This window comes from Tachypleus tridentatus, chromosome 6, assembly GCF_004210375.1.
Source record: "Tachypleus tridentatus isolate NWPU-2018 chromosome 6, ASM421037v1, whole genome shotgun sequence".
Classification (NCBI taxonomy): domain Eukaryota; kingdom Metazoa; phylum Arthropoda; class Merostomata; order Xiphosura; family Limulidae; genus Tachypleus; species Tachypleus tridentatus.
In genome coordinates, this window is record NC_134830.1 from 48,955,976 (window position 1) to 48,978,449 (window position 22,474).

At 36.6% G+C, this 22,474-nt stretch overlaps 1 pseudogene across 1 annotated transcript in view; it reads left to right on the forward strand.

Annotated features, from left to right (window-relative positions):
- The first annotated feature begins 3,519 nt into the window (after window positions 1-3,519).
- Window positions 3,520-22,474, forward strand: part of LOC143252442 (protocadherin Fat 4-like) — a 149,011-nt pseudogene continuing 130,056 nt past the window's right edge. The window contains exon 1 of the transcript XR_013028998.1: window positions 3,520-3,870. The product of XR_013028998.1 is annotated as a protocadherin Fat 4-like (transcript). The remainder of the gene's footprint in view (window positions 3,871-22,474) is intronic.

Here is a 22,474-nt window from a genome sequence, read left to right on the forward strand (position 1 = left end):
TTCAGAAACTGAGGACCTAATGTGGCTAAATTTTATTGAATAGTTCTCTGATGACGGATGGTTAAGGAGCTCCACTATCAATCTGAGGGTTGTGGGTTCTAATCCCCGTCACACCAAACATGCTCGCACTTTCAGCCGTGAGGGCGTTATAACGTTATTTACAATCCCACTAATCGTTTGTAAAAGAGTAGTCCAAGAGTTGGCGGTGGATGGTGATAACTACCTGTCTTCCCTTTAGTCTTATACAGCTAAATTAGGGACAGCTGGTACAGATAGACCTTGTGTAGCTTTGTGCAAAATTCAAACCAAACGTTTCGGTCATAATCCCAAAATACGCAGTCTGTGAAAAATAGTATAAGAGATCGATATTTGGTGTCACTTATGACTTCGAATCTTGAATATAAAATGAGATTCGACCGTGGTCTTGTGGTCACCATATCTAACTAGAGATCGGAGGATTTTAGGTTCGATATGTAATCAAGAAGTTTCAGACTTTCTGCTGCGAGCACATGGGACTTCAACCATGCCGTTAGGCTAAGAGTAAACCTTTCAGGTAGCGGGTGTTTCCCGTTGTTTGTCTTCCCTCTGGTCAGAAATTTAAATTTAGGGTTAGCTATATCTGAACCGCAATAAATCTGAATTAGTAGTTTGCCCTTGGGCACATGAAATGTCGTCCAGTATACATTATTTCCTTCAATATGTACAATGTGAAATGTTTAGGGTTCGGTTGTTTCGATATAAAGCACATTGTCTCATAACCTTGCACACTTCAAGTGTGTGTTCTGGTATGTGATACATCTTTTTGTTTTGGATTTCACGCAAAGCTACACGAGGGCTATCTGCATTAACTGTCCCTAATTTAGCAGTGTAAAACTAGAAAGAAGATAGCTAGTCATCACCACTCACCGCCAACTCTTGGGCTACTCTTTTACTAACGAATATTGGAACTGACCATCACATAATAACACCCCCACGGCTGAAAGTGAGAGCATGTTTGGTGTGAGGGAGATTCGAACCCGCAACCCTCAGATTACGCGTTGTACGAGATTTCTGTGTAGACCTGGACAGATTTATGTCAAAAGTTATGTTTTTGTACGTGGTACATAGTTTATACCAGATTTTAATAAATCCACGTACCAGATAGCTATCATGAACTACTTGAACAGAGATTCTGTAATATATCATTTTTCATCCCAACTTGTTCAGCGGTGCAGAGAAATTACCTTAATTACAAAAGAAGAAAGAAAGAGAGAAAAATAAAGACTATAAAAGTAGTCCGATGTTATCTGGACTATACCTATGGTAATGTGAATAGGAAAGAACGCGCCAAAGATTTCTCAGGTTGTGAAAGAACTGGAGCGAAGCTTATTTATTGTAAGGCACGAGGCTTAGAGACAACTGCGTATACAATGCACGCAGTCACGCGTGCCACGTGACCGGAGGACAAGGACTTGATTGTAATTCTATATGATTCTTGTCTCGAGCAACTTGTAACCAATTTTTGTTGTTGTTGATGCGATTTCTATGGAGCACGTGATTTTTATTTTTCAGGAACTTTCATCATTTAAATCTAGGTTTACTGAGTGACGGAATAGACGCCCTCTATAATATAAATATACATACAAACCAGATAGCGCTCTTAAAAGGTTCACAAAATATGTATGTTCTTGTTTAAGAGTGGAATTACGCAGTGCGCCCAACATGTGAATTAAACATTTGTTGTCTTTGTTTTTATTATTACCAAACGGGGTTCAGAGCCTCATACTGTTAAGAAGCATAAAGCTTCAAAACAGGTCCACACAAAATCTCATCCTTCAGATTTATCGTCTGTTCGATCAAACGTTTCGGGAATGACCCATTTTCAAATAACTGTACAACGATACTTCCTGAAAAATGGCGCTGCTTGAAACGTTGTGATAGAGAAATCAATAAGAATTTTATGTTTTTTTTTGTCGAAGCTTTCATAATAACAGAACCAGTTTTATACGGTGTTGCCTCCCAGGAACAACAATAACTTTACGAAGTTGAAACTCTAAAATCCCAAGTTCGATTCTCCGTGATGGACATAACAGATAGTCCTATTTGGCACTACTCCAAAACAAGCTCCCAGTATCGTCCCCAGGGTCTAACTACGGTAGGTTTACTGACTAACAATTCTAAAATGTAGAGTTCAACTTCACGCGTTGGAAACAACAAATAATCCTATTTGGCACTGTCTAAAACAAACGAACTTTTGTTATTATTGGGGCCCGGCATGGCCAAGCGTGTTAAGGCGTGCGACTCGTAATCTGAGGGTCGCGAGTTCGTGCCCGCGTCGCACTAAACATGCTCGCCCTTTCAGCCGTGGGGGCGTATAATGTTACGGTCAATCCCATTATTCGTTGGTAAAAGAGTAGCCCAAGAGTTGGCGGTGGGTGGTGATGACTAGCTGCCTTCCCTCTAGTCTTACACTGCTAAATTAGGGACGGCTAGCACAGATAGCCTTCGAGTCGCTTTGTGCGAAATTCAAAAACAAACAAACAAGTTATTATTGGTCATCTGAAATACGGAGAATTACCAGCTATTATACGTGCAATAGAAAGGAAATAAAATTAAGATAATCTATTTAGATGGTTTGTAACTTTACAATAGGTTATTTGCCTACTAGACGAAGGCAATAATTGGTCTAAATATTTGATAACGTATGTAATTCTTGGTATCTTTAAAGACGATGAATATTGGAAATAACTTAGTAAAGAAATTATTATTTATGTTTGTAGTGTACTACAAAGCTAATGGTGACACTATATATAATTTGGATTTCTAAAAGGATCAGGGTGTCTTAAGAATATTGAGTATCGCTAAACATCTAACTTTGCCAAACATATTTTGATAACCACTAGAGACGCCCTAATATCGCCCGTATATAACACTTGTATTTGAGATGTCAACGTTTCGGTCATCTTTAGAAATGCCCTATACCATTTGTGTTTTTATAAAACCTAATGAACATTCGTTTCTGAGAGTGTGAACAACAAACCCGTACAACTTCTGTGTTCATTTGCTTTGAAACGTTGCACTTTAATTTATTTTTTTATTTATACTTTAAAGCCGCTCGAAGTAAGTATTTTAAAGGGCGTAAGGACGCAACGAAAGTTCTGGGTATTACACGGAAATACATGGGAAAACTGTGGCACTTCAATTATCTCTACAATAAACTGTGTTAATTGTTGTATTTGTAAGACAGACAGTTGACAAACGAATTGAAATTATTCTTATAACAGATGCGCTCAGATAAGATAAAATATCCATCGTTCTATATTTGTAACAATAAACGTACAACTGGTACGATACAAACAACTATTCGTGTCTCTCTGTTGTTAAAATTGGAATTTAGTGAAGGTGATGGGACTCTGAAGAACTTGAATTTCACGCGACACGTTCTCTCGCGATTCTTTCTTTAGCTCCGCCTTTATTACGTCATCAACCCCTATGCTGCCAACTGACAGAGTATCGCACCCCATAACGGTGTTTGACGTGATATGTTGAACACGTTCGCACTCAGTCTTGTTAAGGTAAATAGCACGGTTTTGTAGCTCCACGTGCTTTCAAACTTTCTTTCGCCAGGGATTGCGTTACTCTTTAAAAAGGATCTTGTGGTAAAACAGAGAAAACAAACTGTATTTTGTAAGTCGAAAAATCTTGAATATGTTCTATATCGAAATTATAGGGAGCAAGTAATCTGTTTGCGGAACTTTCTGAGTAGAAGTTAAGTAATGAACAGTCCTTCTCCAAAGATGACCCTGTGTTGTGTCAGTAACATTGTCCAACTCCGACTTTTGGCGCTAGTCCTCGTTTTGATTGTTCTGCTTGCCGCTGTTGGCGCTGAACGTAAGTATTTAATAAATTATTCTACTTTTATATAAAGATGTCTTTTTACAGAAACACTTCATTTAAGAATATTAATTAGTAATAAAACAACAGCATATTACTCCTTATTTTTATTATGACAAAAGAGTTAGTAGCCATGATCACACAGACGGCTACTATTTCTTATTCTCCTGAAAAATAATAGGCAGTTTTCGATATCGTTCGAGTTTTGGACTTCTTTAATGTATATATATATTCATTTATTCTCATATTTTTATGATGTCGTAAATAGTGTTAAATCTTTAAAATGTATTTTAGAAATAACATACAGTATTACCGTTAATAAAGCCAGCCCTAAAGTGGTGGTATGTTGGAAATGATAACAATACAAGATAGATTTACAACTAATCGATAAAATATCAAACCATCTAGTTATTATTTGTTGTTGTTTTTCTTTTCTTTCAGTTTTATTTAAATGGACAGCTAGTGTCACGAAAGAATTACTATGACAAAATCTACGCGCGCGAAGACACGCGCTGGTAAAATTATCCAAATCATTAATTTAAGAAATTTATTGTATCAAAATACTTTTCCACTACGATTATCATTTATAGGTATTAAACACAATAAGAATACATAAAGATTATGTTGATTATAAATTCTTCAAAATTACGCATAACACAGAATGTGTAATAATTCGGTTAAGCCTCGTGAAACAGTAAGGTACGCACACAAACATTTTATTAAAATGAAAAGAACTGAATCCTGATAGAGTTATTAACAATTCTTTAGAACTTCGTATATCATCACTCAATAAGCCACCAGAGGATGCGTTTGTTTGTCTTGAATTTAGTGCAACTCTACACGAGGGCTATCTGCGCCAGCCGTCCCTAATTTAGCAGTGTCACACTAGGGAGAAAGCAACTAACTAGTCATCACTACCCACTACCAACTCTTGGTTTACTCTTTTGCCAACGAATAGTAGGATTGATAGTTACATAATAACGACCCCACGGCTGAAAGGGCGAGCATTTTAAGAGATGGGTTTCGAACCCACAATCCTCAGATTACAATTTGATACTGCCCTAATCACCTGATAGTATCGAAGATCTGTGTTTGTTAGATTAGAAAGTTGAGTTTAGTCCAATATTCGTTATATAACTTTCATTTGTTTCGGAAATTCACGCAAAGCCAAACTTGTTATCTCCACTAAGTCAACTAAACAATAGTGCCTACCTTCCGTTCTTAGATCACTAGATAAGACTAGAGGGAAGTCAACTAAACAATAGTGCCTACCTTCCGTTCTTAGATAACTAGATAAGACTAGAGGGAAGTCAGCTAAACAATGTACCTACTTTCCGTTCTTAGATAACTAGATAAGACTAGAGGGAAGTCAGCCCAATGTTTACTTGTTAGACTAGATGGAAGTAAGCTGAACAATGGTACCTACCTTCCGTTCTTAGATAACTAGATAAGACTAGAGGGATGTCAGCCCAATATTGAACTGATAACATGAGTATGACATTCAATCCACTATCGTAGATGGTAGTGTTGCTCACTAACTGTCTTCCTTCAGCATATTAGTAACACAGTCAAATCCTTATCGTGGATGGTTGGTGTCTTTCTTATGCATGAGTATGACAGTGATTCCCTTATCGTGGATAGTATGGTTTTCTGTTCTAACTGTCTTCCTTTTGGTGTATAATTCAAAAGTGGGAACGGAAGTAAATATCCTTAGTATATGTGTCCTAGTACAATACACCTATGTTACAAATACTGGAATCTAACTTGCTTTCAAACTGCATCATCGTATTATGGCACTTAGTCACTAAGCTTTCAGAACTGTCCGTTAGGATAACATAAATCTATAAAGAATTTATTTATTTGTTGTTGAGATATACATTTGTCACTGTCGGTGCTGTGGCGATCGAAACTCGATTTTTAGCCTTGTAAGGCCTCCGACTTTCCATTTAGCCACGAAGGATGTCGATATGTATTTCATTTATGTATGAGTTACTTTCTTAAGTTATTCTAATTATGACTTTGTAGTTATCTCTTTTATTGGAATGGCTTAATAACATTAGTAAAGGTTTGTAAAAATATAACACTTATGGCAACTAGTATATAAGTATATTTTACAATGCCGGGCATGGCTAGCTGGTTAAGGCGCTCAACTCCTAATCTGAGGGTCGTGGGTTCGAATCCCCTTCACACCAAACATGCTCACCCTTTCAGCCATGAGGGAGTTATAATGTCACGATCAATCCCATTCTTCGTTGGTAAAAGAGTAACCCAAGAGTTGTCGGTATGGGGCTGCCTTCCTTCTAGTCTTACACTGCTAAGTTAGGGACGGTCGTGTAGCTTTTCGTGAAATTCAAAAATAGGTTTTGTACCGTTAGCAGAATTCGCGTAAATAAACGTAGTCCTTACTTTTGAACAAGATGATTTTAAATCAATTATTAGTAGAATCAGTTTTCAACCACATTACTAATATTGTTTGTTTGTCTGTTTTTTTAATTTTGCACAAACCTACACGATGGCTATCTGCGCTAGCTGTCCCTAATTTAGCAGTGTAAGACTAGAGGGAAGGTAGCTAGTAATCACCACCCACCGCCAACTTGTGGGTTCGATTCCCCAGAGTGAACAAGACGCATAGTGGTGGTAGGCCCGGCGTGACCAGTTGGTTAAGGCACTCAACTCGTAATCTGAGGGTCGTGGGTTCGATTCCCCGTCACATCAAACATTCTCGCCCTTTCAACCGTGGAGACGTTATAATGTGACGATCAACCCCACTATTCGTTGGTAAAAGAGTAGCCCAAGAGTTGGCGGTGGGTGGTGATGACTAGTTGCCTTCCCTCTAGTCTTACACTACTAAATTAGGGACGGCTAGCGCAGATAGCCTTTGTGTAGCTTTGCGCGAAATTCAAAACAAACCAAACCATTTAGTAGCTTCATATATATTAAAACAACAAAATCCGTGATATCCATCCGTCTATTAAATAACATATAATTATATTCGGATATAAAAAATAACAACAAACGTGTTCTCTTAAAATATAATGTCAGAACTTGGAAACAGTTAATGGTATTTTCTGTTCCTGTAACAACGTTACGGAACAATTGACACGCAACTTAATGAGTTAATTAAAATTGCTTGAATATATTCCGAGTCGCCCTCTTTCAGAAATTTTTAGTGAATGGTGATTGTTGTCGGAGTTCAAGCATAAACTTGCAGATAACTTTTTACCACTTAGCGATCTTTTCTCAAGCAGTTCCTGAACTAATCACCTAGTTATTAGTTTAACTAACAGAATACTGCTATGTTACTTAGATATTACAAGCAGAGATATGAAAGACTTTGTGTTTCGCATGAGAATCTGATAGTATAACATGTTTATTTACACGAAACTCGGTAACTAACCCTAATGTTTTCAGGTTGGTAATTACGTGATATAGTTTTGTACCCCTCCCCCCTTTTGTGGGGGTGAATTTGCTAGGATAAAAGCTGGTATTAATATTTTTATCTCCGCCAACAAAAGGGGTGAAGGTTATATTTCGCTACTGTGTGTGTTTGCCAGCAAGATTTCTCAAAAACGGCTGAATGGATTTGGATAAACGTCGGTATACTTTTGGACCACGACTCAGTTTAAACGTGGTCAGTTTTTGGAGGGTCGAGGGCAAAGGTCAGGATCACAAAAATGCCTGTATCTTAATATGGGGTCCGATATTTTACACGGTTTGTGCTCTATAAGTCAATGAAAAACGATTGGATTTTAATTCAATTTGGTATGCTGTTATTTCTCATTGTTCTGCCAAAAGTTATTTGTGTCCGTTGAAAACGACGGATATACAAACAGACTTTCGTATTTTTTGAGAGCCGAATATGGTTAACGGTGTGTAGCGGAGATATTTGCTCTGTTGAGTACCCCTTTAGTTAGTTAACCATTGTAATACTGTTGGTTTGTAGTTCAGCGCAGAAGTTCACCAAGGACTATCTTTGAGCTGCCCAACATAGTATGAAACCTCGGTTTCTAGCATTGTAAGTCCGCAGACATACGGCTATGCCTGTAATAGTGCCTATATTAGGAAAGTGTTTGTTTGTTTGTTGTAAAATTTCGCACAAAGCTACGAGAGGGCTATCTGTGCTAGCCGTCCCTAATTTAGCAGTGTAAGACTAGAGGGAAGGCAGCTAGTCATCACCACCCACCGCCAACTCTTGGGCTACTCTTTTACCAACGAAAAGTGGGATTGACCGTAACATTATAACGCCCCCACGGCTGGGAGGGCGAGCATGTTTGGCGCGATTCGGGCGCGAACCCGCAACCCTCAGATTACGAAGCGCACGCCTTAACGCGCTAGGCCATGCCAGGCCTAGGAAAGTGCGAACTTGAAATGTACTTAAGTATTTAAGCGTCCAGTTATAAGAAACACGAAAGAGCGTATAGTGCTAAAACTTACGTTTCGATAACCACAGAGGGCTCTTAACGACAAGAACAAACGTAATTATGAACTTCAATTCTGGTACATTTTGAAGACAAGTTATTTATTGTTGTTTCTACACATTTTGAGTTGTATTTTTCTCTCTGAAAGCGTGTTTCACCAAAAGTTTCATAAAGGTATTAAATAACTACCTTAGATTTACAAAGCACTAATTTCTGTTACGACTAGCGATTGTTTTAATAATGGAAAACTGCTATACAAGGAGGAAAAAAAAACTAAAGTAAGAAGAATATTGTTCTGATAATACGATTCTTTGCTTTCGTCTTGAAGTGATTATTTTCCATTTGAAAAATAATATTTCACCATTTTTGACCGATCTAAGCTATGATTTTACTATATATTGTCGTGGTTTCTGTGGCGTAGTGCCGTTTACAACAGATATAACCGCCATAAAACTTATTTGTTTGTTAAGCGCAAAGCTACACAACGTGATGTTTGTGCGCTTATGAGATGACCAAAATAATATGAACGTATACGTTTTGATTTTGTTGTAAATATTTTCACAGTTTAATTTCCCTCCCTGTGTAATAGGTGCTGTGTGTCTGATGTAATGTAATTATAAAAGTATCATATGTAACTGTGCTTCTCTCTACATCGGGCCAATAATTTGAGGATCGCTGGTTCGAATCCTCGTCACACCAAACATGCTCCATCTTTCAGTCGTGGGGGCGTTATAATTTACGGTCAATCCCACTATTCGTTGGTAAGAGTAGCCCAAGAGTTAGCGGTGGGTGGTGATGACTAGCTGCCTTCCCTTTAGTCTTACATTGCTAAATTAAGGACGTCTAGGGCAGACAGCCCTCGTGCAGCTTTGCGTGAAATTCAAAAACAAACAAACTAATCTTAAACTGCTAAATCAGGGACGGCTAGCGCAGATAGCCCTCGTGTATCTTTGTGCGAAATTCTAAACAAACAAATAAACAAATGTTCTTGCTCAGCGGTGAGCTTTATCTTGGAGTAAAATCAGTGTAAAGATTTTAACTTCTAATGGACTATCTTTGCTGTGCCCACCACTGGTATCGAGACCATATTTTTACCGTTATAAGCTTTCAGACTTACCACTGACTCATTGGGAGACTAACGGTTATGTACAGATAAAACAGTGAATGCCCTGAAATGCTGGACCTACAAAAATGGTCCTTTCAATTACTTCGATATCTCTTGTGCTGGTTGAAGATTTAACATTACAATACAGATCTATCTTGAAAAAATATCTGTTGAAAAGCAGCGCGAGAATGCTATTAAATTCAAATGCTTACGATAGCACTGACTTAAATATACAGAATAACCTTAACAGATGACGGTTACCCGGATATGAACTGGTTTTATAATTCGTCTGTGGAAAGCCACGAAGTCTGAAGAACTGAAGACCTTCAAGATTGGAAGAATTCACCTCTCAGTGTAATTGTGAATCTAACTTCTATGTAATCAGGTGTGGAATTAGACCTTTTGCTCTTGAATGAGATACAGGAGCTGAATGACTCGGTTAGAGACACCTGGCTCAGATGTCAGTTACATTATTCAGTTCAAAGATCTGAACGAGATCTTTGGAGTAGGGGTGCCATTGACTGGCTGTCACACTTGTAACCATCAGTTGAATACGTTGAATATCTTCATCATGTTTCAACCTATGGATCCTCTAGGACGTAGCCAGACACGTAAAATACTACTTGGTCGGCCTGCATGTCTAGCGGTTTTATTTTGTAAACGAAAAATGACGACATCGTTAATATCAAACTATTTGAATCTCTACGTAACATCAGCCGTGGATAATGTTGTAAACTCTCAGTAGCCGTAGCCTAGTTTCACATCAAAATAATAAAGGTATGTTTACGTCACGATACTTAACAATCGCACGTTAACTAAATAAACCAAGTTATAACAGAGCTGAGACAGCTGTAATAGAATATTTGCACTTTAACTTGCAAGTTGTTAGCCACGTTAGGTTACTTATTGGCAGGTATGTTGTTTGTCGAACTAAGTTACTTGTACTTATTAACAAGTACGTTGTTTGTCGAACTAAGTTACTTGTACTTATTAACAGGCACGTTGTTTGTTACGCTAAGTTACGTGTACTTACTAACGGACATTTGTTTGTCACGTTCAGCTTAGTTGTTTAAACTGTTTGTTTATAGTTAACACAAAGATACACAATAGACTATTAAAGAAGGCTTAAAAATCATTGACCCAAATTTATATGGTAATAAGTAAGCTTAGCCTACAAATGAAATGCCTTGTGTAAAAGGAAGTGACGTTAAACTGTTTATATCCTTTCCATTCCATTATAGAATATATAAATACTAAAAATACACGCAATAAGTGAACTGTTAACAATGGAAAATATCAGTTTTAATTAGGAAAATAGGATTTTAACATTGATTTACGAGCTATCGAATTTTAGAACATTTTAAACTGCAATCAAACTAATTCCTTAAGATCTTGTTAAAAGACAGTTAACACATTTTCATCTACTATGATAATAGCTATTTCACACATTGTGTCGACCCGCAACAGATGTAGATAGCATTGTTAGCGTGTTGGTATATGTTGACACAATTATAAGCCACCCAACAGTGTTCGATACGTCACGTTCGACCCACTAGCCACTACTGTTGTTGTTTGCTTGTAAATATGCCATAATTTGACATTATTTCTGTCGTAATATTATTTTAAAAGCTTATTTTTTCTATCCTTCACCAAACTATCTTTTGTTCAAGACGCAGATTTATCTACTACAGTTCAATTCACTTCTGAATTTTATCATGTGTTTTCCGAAACGTTCTACGCATGTTCGTATAACTTTTAATGCGATTGTTCTTCTGCGCAGAGTTACACAACTGACTATCTGCGCTGCGCCCACCGGAGTGTTTGTTCGTGTTTGAATTTTGCGCAAAACTACACGAAGTCTATCTACACTAGGTGTCCGTAACTTAGCAGTGTAAGACTAGAGGGAAGGCTACTCTTTTACCAACGAATAGCGGGATTGATCATCATACTATAATGACCTTACGGCTGAAAGGGCGAGTATGTTTGGTGTGACAGGGATTCGCACCCGCAGCCCTCAGATTACGAGTCAAGGGCCTTAACTATCTGGCTACGTTAGGCCCTTCCCATCGGAGTGGTCGAATTTTACCGTTGAGCTTCTGTGGGAAGGTGACAATGCAGTGCTTATTGTCCTAACTAGAACCTCTATTTTCCTTTCTAGATTTGATGTTTTCCCTCAATAAATTATCTTACCAAACATTTCTAGTCTTTTGTAATGGTATTTAGTTTCCGTTCTTTGATTTCTCATAATATTTATAGTTTCGTTTTCTATGCTACAGTAAACAGAAAAGTTCCCATAATCTGCTAGACAAGCGTTTCATGCGTCGTTGGTTATCTTGATAAACGTTATCGGCACAAGTATTTTCTTCAACAAACATACAATATATAAGATTATCTCTATAAAACAGGGATGTATTTAAAACCTAAATATTTTCTCTTTATTATGTTGTGAGCACCATAATACTTGATTATTGCTCAGTGTTAAGAAAATTATAAATGTTTTCTTTCATTTTTTAAAACTAATTTTACCTTTCTGTAGTTTATGGTGTTTGAGTTTTTGGCTTTTAAAACATTTTGCAATGTTAGAAGTCCTGTTTTTGTTTCAAGTTATTTTAAGCCCAAACAAATCAAATAAAACTCACTGTTAAGTTGTTCTTTAGTATATATTTTATTTTTAGGCTTAACTTTACAAGTTAGAAAATTATATACAGGCTTACAAAGGAATTATCTATATAGCTCTCACAAGGTATAAATTTCTTGGGGTAAGTGAGTAGCGCGTGCTTTATTATAGGTGTTCAGAACTAGTTTCTTGGTATCCAAGGTTATTCCATGGTGGTTTCTTTGACGTGACTGATTTTTATGTAACGATTAAATGACTCAACAGTAAAGTGTCCCGACATAGCCAGGTAGCTAGAAGGCGCTCCATTCGTAATCTAAAAATGCGCGTTCGAATCCCAGTCACACCAAACTTGCTCGCCCTATTAGCTGTGGGGGCGTTATACTGTACGATCAATCCCATAAGTCGTTGGTAAAACAGTAGCCCAAGAATTGGGGGTGGGTGGTGATGACTAGCTGCCTACCCTCTAGTCCCGTACTGCTGAATTAGGGACGGCTAGCGCAGATAGCCTTCGTGTAGCTTTGCTCGAAATTCAAAAACAAACAAATAAACAATAAACACTAGAGTGTACACAGAAAAATACGGCTGTTTTGTAGTATGCACCTTACGTGTTACCATACTGTAGTGTTTATCTTGTGATGGACTAGTACGTAACTCTGAACTGAGTTACATAGACGCGTGTTGTTGTCGAACCATTGTTGGAAGATGCTCTAGAAATTTGTAGAAAAATTTCTTTTTGCTAACAATCACAAAACCTAATTGGCTAGGTCAGAGATATCCCCCTCTAATTTTCATTCGACGGAAAACATTTAGCAAACATTTAGTTTATATTTTACATCGTGTTCAATGGTATGACGTCTCGGACCTTGGACAATTCAATTCGTAACCCATTATACTAACGCGACCACTCCGACATTAAGATAAGATTTAATAATATATAATTCAGTATTTACAGGTATATTGATAAGATAGACCATATAATCATATTACTTCGTTATATGGAAGGAAAACAAGCGAGTTAGTAAGTTCGACAGAGCCTTTGTTATATCCAGTTTTATTTGTGACTAATTCCGATTTTTTAATACTACAGAAACCAATGGACGTTGTTTGAACAAATAAGTAACTAACAAGTGACCACAAATTGATTTATATTTGTGCTTCAACGTTTCCCATGTCTAGTTTTGTTCCATATCTTTCGTTAGGTTGACCCAAGAACTCTTAGTTACCACGGTTTGTAGAACAACTATATCATTGTCAGTCACACGTCACAGATCCATATAAATTATTCTGAATGGGAATAGAAGCTAATAAGAACTGTGTGTGGAATTCCGTTTGAACTTATTTATTATATTCGAACTTAATATAATTTAGATTAGAGGCTACCAACTACTGTTTATATACTTAGGTTAGAAGCTAATAAGGAATGTTTATATACTTAGAGTAGAGGCTAGTAAGATGTTGTTGTTTTGAATTAAGCACAAAGCTACACAATGTGCTATCTGTGCTCTGTCCACCACGGATATCGAAACCCGATTTTTAGAGTTGTAAGTCCGCAGACATACGCTGAGCCACTGGGGGGGGGGGCAGCTAGTAAGAACTGTTTATACACTGAGATTAGAAGCTATTAGAAGCTATGGAATAACTTTGAATGTAATGGTAACTGTTATGTTATTTAGATTTAAATCTTATAGCTGTTTATGGTTATAAAAGTTTAACCTAACTAGGACTTTGAATAAGGTTATATTGTTTGGGGATATACCTGTTCTACTTTACCGTAATATCTTTGAAAACGATAGTTTGTAAGTTTGATATTACTTTTTTAAAATTACTTTTGAATGCCTTTCTTCTAAATGTAATATCTGGACATGTTCTTTGACATTTTCGCTCTATTAAGAAAAAGACATAGCATAACAAGTTGTAATTGTAACGTCTATCTAGTTGCATACTTTTGTTTCATGACAAAGATTGTTTTAACACACCCACAAAATAGGTCGTCCATCAAGCTTGAAGTTCCCTTCACACGATACTGCAGATAAAATATAATTATCATACAAATGAAGAAAAACACAAAAAGAGTTGAGTGAACACTGCTCATAAGACGCAGTGGAGCAAGTCCACATCCTAAGATATGGTGTACTTTGATAGAATACATAGATCACTTCTGTGGGACGTGCTGGAACATATTTTCTCGGTTCCGCTTAATTCAACTCACCATAGTTATTTAAAACTGTTCTTGCATTTCCACGAGTAGTAAGACAATAATAAGTCCTCTGATAGGCCAAGCATGTGATCAAGTTTTAGTTCCAAAACACTTTCAAACTAGTCTTCTCTGTTCTCCAAGTGCAAGTGTTTTTACAACCACTAAGCCTAACTTGTAAACATGAAGAAATTTTGCGAAGGTACAATATAGAAGATGTGTTATTACAACTGTTAATAGTAAACCTGGATTATGTATTTGAAATAATTAATTGTTAATAACGTAGTGTTCCTGTTTGCTAAATATGTGTAGATATCACATGACTTATTAGTTATAGAAGTATTGTTAGTAGTTACTAGTGTCCTAGTATTTAGGTGTCTGCGTAGGATCTTTTAATATTTGTCTTTTGTTGTTTGTGTCCAAGTCTTTATGTTTGTATGCGGGTTTTTAGGTGTTTATATTTAAAAAATCAAAGAGGTTCAGTAAGGACACTTTGTATATTTTATAGATAAGAAACACTGGTTTGTAATGATAGGTGATTGAATACACGACAACGTTTTATGAAAGAGTTATTTCACACCGTGATTAAAGGAACAATGGAGTTTCGCCGTTAAACACGGATTTCAAGAGCGGTTATCTCATTTCCGTTCCATACACGTTATCGATGGTACAATCAGATTTATCATTTCTAGTGTGGAACTAAAAAAGATCAGTTGCTCGGCAACCAACGTCACAATCGAACTTATGACGCCCATTGTGGAACAGAAAGAAATGTGTCACTTGGCAACAAGACAGTATCTAACCCAGTAAGACAATTGAAGTTAAATGATGGTTTTGTTTACATAAATACTGAGAGCCAGTGGATAGAAAAATATTTAGGTTTAATCCTATAGTGTTCGTACTTCCTTCATACTTGGCCCGGCATGGTTAGGTGGTTAAGGCACTCGAGTCATAATCTGAGGGTCGAAGGTTCGAATCCCTGTCACACCAAATATGCTCGCCCTTTCAGCCTTGGGGTCTTTAATATGTGACGGTTTATCTCACTATTCGTTGGTAAAAGAGTAGCTCAAAGGTTGGTGGTAGGTGGTGATGACTAACTGCCTTCTCTTTAGTCTTACACTGCTAAATTAGGGATGGCCAGCGCAGATAACCCTCGTGTAGCTTTGCGCGAAATTCAAAACAAACAAAACCAGACTTTCTTACTTTAAAATTTTTATTGATTTCACATGGATATGCTTCATATATTTAGGCTTAGTCATATAGTGTTCGTAAGAATGAGTTTATATCTTCTTCGCTTCGGTACTTTAAAACGTTTGTTGATTACGTAGGTATATGTGCCATCTCGATATTCGTTAGCTTGGATTAGATTGTAGGAAATGTGTTTTTTTTCTTCAAATGTATGAAAAATGACAATTTTGAAAACAATATTTGCTCAGAAGAACTTGTACAATCTATAAAGAAAATGGAAAATTTTCCAAGAGTTTCAAAAACTTCCCTTAATTGTAATATGTACACTTAGAATATTTTATTGTTCAGTTTTTATTACAACCACCACGGACCTGAGTTCCTATCGAAATATTACAACCATCACAAACCTGTGGAAGTATAGCAATGATGACGGCTGTGTGTCCCCCGCTAGTACAGCGGTAAGTCTATGGAGTTACAACGTTAAAATCGGGGGTTCGAGTCCCCTCGGTGGGCTCAGCATATAGCCCGATATGGCTTTGGTAAAAGAAAACACACACACACACTACGGCTGTGAATTCTTATGGACGCGTAATGAACACCATTACTGTAAATTCCTGAGTAACCATAAGCTGCCGTCCTTGAATATGTCCTGATTTCTATCCGTTACGTACATACCATGTCGCTATATTACTTAAATTAAATATATATATAAAAGACAAACAGCATACTTTCGTTAAAAATCACGTGTTTCACCTGGAAAACACAGTAATTTACTTCGTAATTCACATGCAAAACCTGTTCGTTTAGTGTAGACAAAATTGTCATTAAGTATATTAACCCACGGATTAACGGTACAGGATCGTAAAAATATACACTTAATATTTTCAGATCACTTAATTCTGTACATTTATACCCTTAACCCGATTAATGGTGAACACTTTTTTTTTTTTTTTCGGGCGGGGAAGAGAGAAAGAGTCATTAGAATAAATACTTCACCTTTTTTACACTTCGTGTTAAGTTTGTCTAAAATACACTGTGGGTTTAGACGAAATCGTGATTTTTGTATTATTTTCAGCTATATTTGGTCATATTGTTGTTTTGTATTACTTTTAAAGTTCAGGTTTCAGATTTATAATTTAGTTGTATAAGCCCAAGCCGTCCAAACACATAATTTGCAACGCGAGTATTATTTCTTGTTTCCTGAGATTTCTATTCAGGTTTTCAGTACCACTGAGGAATACTGTTAACAAATGTTTTGGCGAAAACAAGTTTGCTTAAATTTCTAGTCTACCTTTTAAAAACGTTTTATGCAGTTGCTATGTAATTATACAATGTTAACTTTCTAACTCATTATATTTACTGTTTCACTTCTAAAATGTTTTTACTTTTTCAAGTTATCGAGTTCATGGCATTATTATGAGCACATTTGTTTGTTTGTTTTTTAATTTCATGTAGCTTTGCGCGAAATTGAGCAGTGTAAGACTAGAGGGAAGGCAGCTAGTCATCACGACCCACAGCCAACTCTTGGTCTACCCTTTTGCCAACGAATAGTGGGATTGACCGTAACATTATAACGCCCCCACGGCTGAAAGGGCGAGCATATTTGGCGCGACGGGGATGCGAACCCGCGACCCTCAGATTACGAGTCGAACACCTTAACGTACCTGGCCATGCCGGGCCTATGAGTACGTAATGTTAAGTTTATTTTATAGGACTCGATGGGTGTAATAACATGTAACATACTTCTTGTCTCCCACGCAGTACTTCCAATTAAAATAATTTTATTAGCTTAATGTGCAGTAAATATCTAGGTTATTGGTTTCCTACAACTTTCTTGAAGCATATCAACTTGGCCTTCTCAGAAAAAAACAGCGAAACAGTTTGGTTTCTAAAAGTAGGCTTAATGCATCTGTATTCTCCAACGAAGTATTGTTTCTATTCTTTACTACGATTGACACGAGATAGGGCAGTATGTATTGTGTTCGTTATCGTCACAAAACGTTCGAGAAGAATAGAATAAAATCTGAATAAATCATGTCCGAGTTAGACTGCATATCTCCTGAGTTAAAGTGTATTTATTTCAAGATTATTTGCTTTCCGTTTAACGTAGAATTGAAAACGTTTTCTTTCATGTTCATATTATTTAACTACAGTATTGAGTTGTACAAAAATATTTCCATATTCTACTCTTTCTCAAACTTGCACGAGTAAAAATTGTCACAATACATTTTTTCATTACTGAAATTTTGAAGTATTCAGGATTTTATAATGTTAATAAAAACATGTTACACAAATAAACAATTTTTGGAAATGTTTTGTTTTTTGAACGTCGCACACAGATACACGAGGGCCATCTGCGCTAGCCGTCCCTAATTTAGCAGTGTAAAACTAGAGAGAGGGCAGCTAGTCACCACTGCCAACTCTTGGGCTACTCTTTTACCAACGAATAATGGGATTTACTGTCACTTTATAACGCCTCCACGGCTAAAAGAGTGAGCATGTTTGGTGTGAGGGGGATTTGAACCCATGGCCCTGAGACTACGAGCCGATTGCTTTAACCACTTGGTTCTGCCGAACCTTGAAAATGTTTTTCATTACTCCTAGTACTAATTATAAAATCACATGGAAAATAACACTAAATAAAATCAAAACCTCAGTTGTTTTTGTTTAGAAGGTAAGAACGTTGATGAGGATAACACTAGATAATGTAAAACAAAAAACTGAATATCATCCTACAGGAAACTTATTATTTTTCATGCAATTTCTAAAAGATTAAACTAAAATATATTTAATTTCATGTCTAGAATACTTGCGAGTTATAGGTGAGGCCAACAGCTACGCCAAGGTAAGTTCCATTCAGTGTAGACTAAATTTCAAACTCAACATAAGACCATTTCTTATTCTTATAAATCGTTGTTTGCTTATGCATTATTATATTGGCTTAATGTGTTTCCTTACTCAAGTAAAAATTCAGTATTTTTTAAATACGAAACGTACAGATGTCATTTTAAGCTGGCCTGGCATGGCCTAGCGCGTTAAGGCGTGCGATTCGTAATCTGAGGGTCGCAGGTTCGCGCCCGAGTCGCGCCAAAACATGCTCGCCCTCGCAGCCGTGGGGGCGTTATAATGTGACGGTCAATCCCACTATTCGTTGGTAAAAGAGTAGCCCAAGAGTTGGCGGTGGGTGGTGATGACTAGCTGCCTTCCCTCTGGTCTTACACTGCTAAATTAGGGACGGCTAGCACAGATAGCCCTCGAGTTGCTTTGTGAGAAATTCCAAAACAAACAAACATTTTAAGCTATAGGAGTCTAGATTTTCGCGTGTTTAATATATATTTTTTCAGTTTTCCATTTGCATTTCACCACAAATTCTCTTTTAAATTAAGCATAAAGAGTTATGCTGAAATTAAAACGAATAATAATAAAAGTATTACATTTCTTTTTAATTTTTGTATCAAACACAGGAATGCAGCACATGGTCTACGTGCGTCTATGAGTTAGTGTTCACCACCGAAAGTGACGGAGGTTATACTTTCATTTCTGTATATGAGTGTGTGTTTTTCAGCAAGATTTCTGTAAGATGACTGAAGGGATTTGGACTAAAGTTGTTATACATTTGAAATATAATCCAAAGTAGAAGTGATTAGTTTTTGGGGTGTAAAGGTCACAACAACTTTTCGAAAATCCAAAAAAAATGACAATCTGTTAATATGGGTACCAATTATTCACAAAATGTTTGCTCTATGATTCAGTCAAAAATGATTGGATTTTAATAAAACTTGGTGAACATTTGCAGAATGTGATTTTTCATTGCTCTGCCTAAAATGATTTGGTGTCCGTTGAAAACGACGGACATACGAACAGATTTTTGTGTCCTTTTTTTTTGACGACCGAATGCGTAGCGGAGAATAGGAATATGCTATACCTACTGCTTCTCTAGTATAGAATTGCTTTTATTTTAGGTAATCCAAATGATACAGACCAACATATAATCTACTGGACAAGCGATATTGACGAAATAAAAATGTGCTACCATGCAACTTGTGACCTGTTTTCAAAGGAAATAGCGGAAGTTCATCACTTGTTCTCATAGTTACAAACTTTCAAACGTTCCGCTGTGTATGAAGTTACAATGGTTAAGAAGCAGATAATGGTATAATTTGTCACGTATTTGGGACCTAATTCCATTGCAATTTTCAACAACTGAAAATAAGTCGTATGAAAGGTAAACAATTTAACTCCTCACGTACCACTAATTTAATTCCACACGTCAAGGGTTGCGACCAACAAAACTTTAAAAACCGTTAAAGTTAAATTACGTACCTTTCCTTGATGAAAAGAAACCCACTTGAAATAAAAATGTATCTCAGAATGGCTGGTATGGGTATTAACACTTTTATTGATAAGGAGAGAACAACATTTCGACCTTCTTATGAAATCTTCAAGTTAAGAAAGGTTAACCTGAAGATGACCTACGAAGATTGAAACGTTTTTCTCTGCGTATCAATAAAAGTGTTAATACCCATACCAGCCGCTCTAAGTACGTTTTATTCTGAAGAATAACAAAATGCCTTATTGTGAACTTCAAAAGAGAAAATCAGAATTAGTTCCACAATAACTGATTGTTTTTTATTATAGAAATGTCTATCAAGAAACGTTCGATTTGGTTGTTATTAAGTAGATAGCTTTACAATGTGCTGTACCCACCATGGGTGTCGAAATCCGACTTTTAGCGTCATAAACGTGAAACTTACCGTTGAACCACTAGGGGCGCACAAGAAGGAAGAAGAATGATGTTCGAGTGTGCGTGTTTTTCGTATAGCAAAGCCACATTAGGCTATCTGCTAAGTCCACCGCGGAAATCGAATCCATGATTTTGGTGTTGTATATCCGTAGACTTACCGCTGTACCAGCAGGGGACAATAATGCTCGAAAATCAACTTTCTATCATTCTCTTCAGACATCTTGAAGTCTTTTGGCTCAGCAGTGAGCTCGAAGATTTCTAACCCTAAACTTTGGGGTTTTATCCCTGAGACAGCGGGAAGATTCAGTGCAGAGAGCCTAGTAAACTGCTTGTGCTTAATACAAAAATCACTTGACAACAGTTATATATTTGGAATTAATGAAACTCAAGCTTTTGACAAAATATATTAAATTCCTAATAATTATTGTATAGCGAAAGAAGTTGTACCCCACATGTGTAAATACATTAAAACAACAAAGAAATAACTTCCTTTGTAGTTGTGTGATTTTTTTAAGTACCATTTTTAGTGGAATAAGACGAATCACCTAAGCAAATGATAATCAGTTTTCATACGGGTCACCTGTATCCAACTTCCTTTTATTGTGAGCAAAAAAAAAAATAAAAAAATAAAGTTACAGTCTTAAAGTCAATATAGTGATTTTGTGTTAATGTACAATTAACGAAATTTAATTGTTTTGATGTCGTTTGAATTTCGCGCAAAGCTACACGAGGGATATCTGCCTTAGCCGTTCCTAATTTAGCAGTGTAATACTAGAGGGAAGGCAGCTATTCATCACCACTTGGGTTACTCTTTTACCAACGAATACTGGGATTCACCGTCACATTATAACGCCCCCGCCATTGAAAGGGCGAGCATGTTTGGTATCACGGGGATTCGAACCCATGATCCTCGGATTACGAGTCGAGGTGCTTTAACCACCTGGCCATGCCAGGCTCGTTTAATATCTTAATAGGGAGACAGTTTAATATATATTTTGTTAGTTTGTTGTTTCTTATCAAGCACAAAGCTAGCTACATCAAAGGCTATCTGCTCAGCCTACCACAGGTATCAAAACCCGGTTTCTAGCAGTATAAGTCCGCAGACATAACACAGGTGTAGGAGCTGTTTAGCGTTTGGTTGTATTTTAATTAACACAAAGTAAAATAAACGCTTTCATCTGGTGAGACTGTTTGTATTATGTTAAGATATTGATTAACACAAGACAGAGCAGTCAGTAGTGTACGTTACTTGTCACTCTCCCCTAAGCAAAATTTCAATCTAGGCCTCCCCATTTGTTTTACATCTCACGTGATAAACGAGATGGGTATAATTATATTTGCAAGGGGTGATAATTTCTCTCTCATCAGGATTTAGGTATTAATAACCGGATGATCAGGTTCTTACTGACCTCTTCCATCCTACTGTACGCTGAGGCACAGCTTCTGTTAAATGTATTTATAAATACTACATGAAGGTCAGAAAAAACACACTTGCCCCGACTCCTCTCAGGACAATGTCCATGTATAATTTACATATACGTTCGTGTAGAGATACTAGTTATCACAAACAGTTCTATAATACCTTATACTTTCAAAAGTTATAATAGGCTTAAATTAGGAATATTTACATAAATACTCTACAATATTTTAAATTAAGTCCATAAGTATTGTAGGGTTTTGTCTAGTAGTTAGGTGGCCTTTTTTTATTTCTTATAAATTTATATATTCACTGGAAAAGGTACTTAGGACTGTCTTCATCATGTAAGCTGTATGTGTTTAGTTCACATAATAAATCATTTTTTCTTCAATTTTTCTCGAAGTAATTTAGTGTGCTATGTAGGAGTTTATCTATTACTATTTCTAGGTTTGAATATTTGTGCGTGGAATCAGAGGATGCTGTTCTGTGTACTTTGTATGCTGTTGTAAGTTGTGCGTTTTGTGTTGTTTATAATAGTTCTGGTGTTACGTTTACCTATATTGGGACTGCAGAGTCAATTACGGGTAGTATGTATGTTTTGAAAATTTTTAATATGTTGTCGACTGTTACTCCACTGTTTTTACTAGTTAGACTCCTAGCATATTTTGTTTCTTACCATATTTTGGTTCTAATATTATTTATGTGGTTTCTCCATGTTACTTATGAGTCGTACGTTAATCCTAGAAAGTTGGGGGATGTAACGGTTTGAAGAAGTATTCCATTTATATTCAGCTTTTGTTGGGTTTTTGTGTTTGGTTAATTTTGTGAAAACCGCTTGTTCAGTTTTTGGTATGTTGATTTTGATTTTATATTTTTTACAGTATTCACTTATTTTGTTTAATTGGGGTTTTATATTTG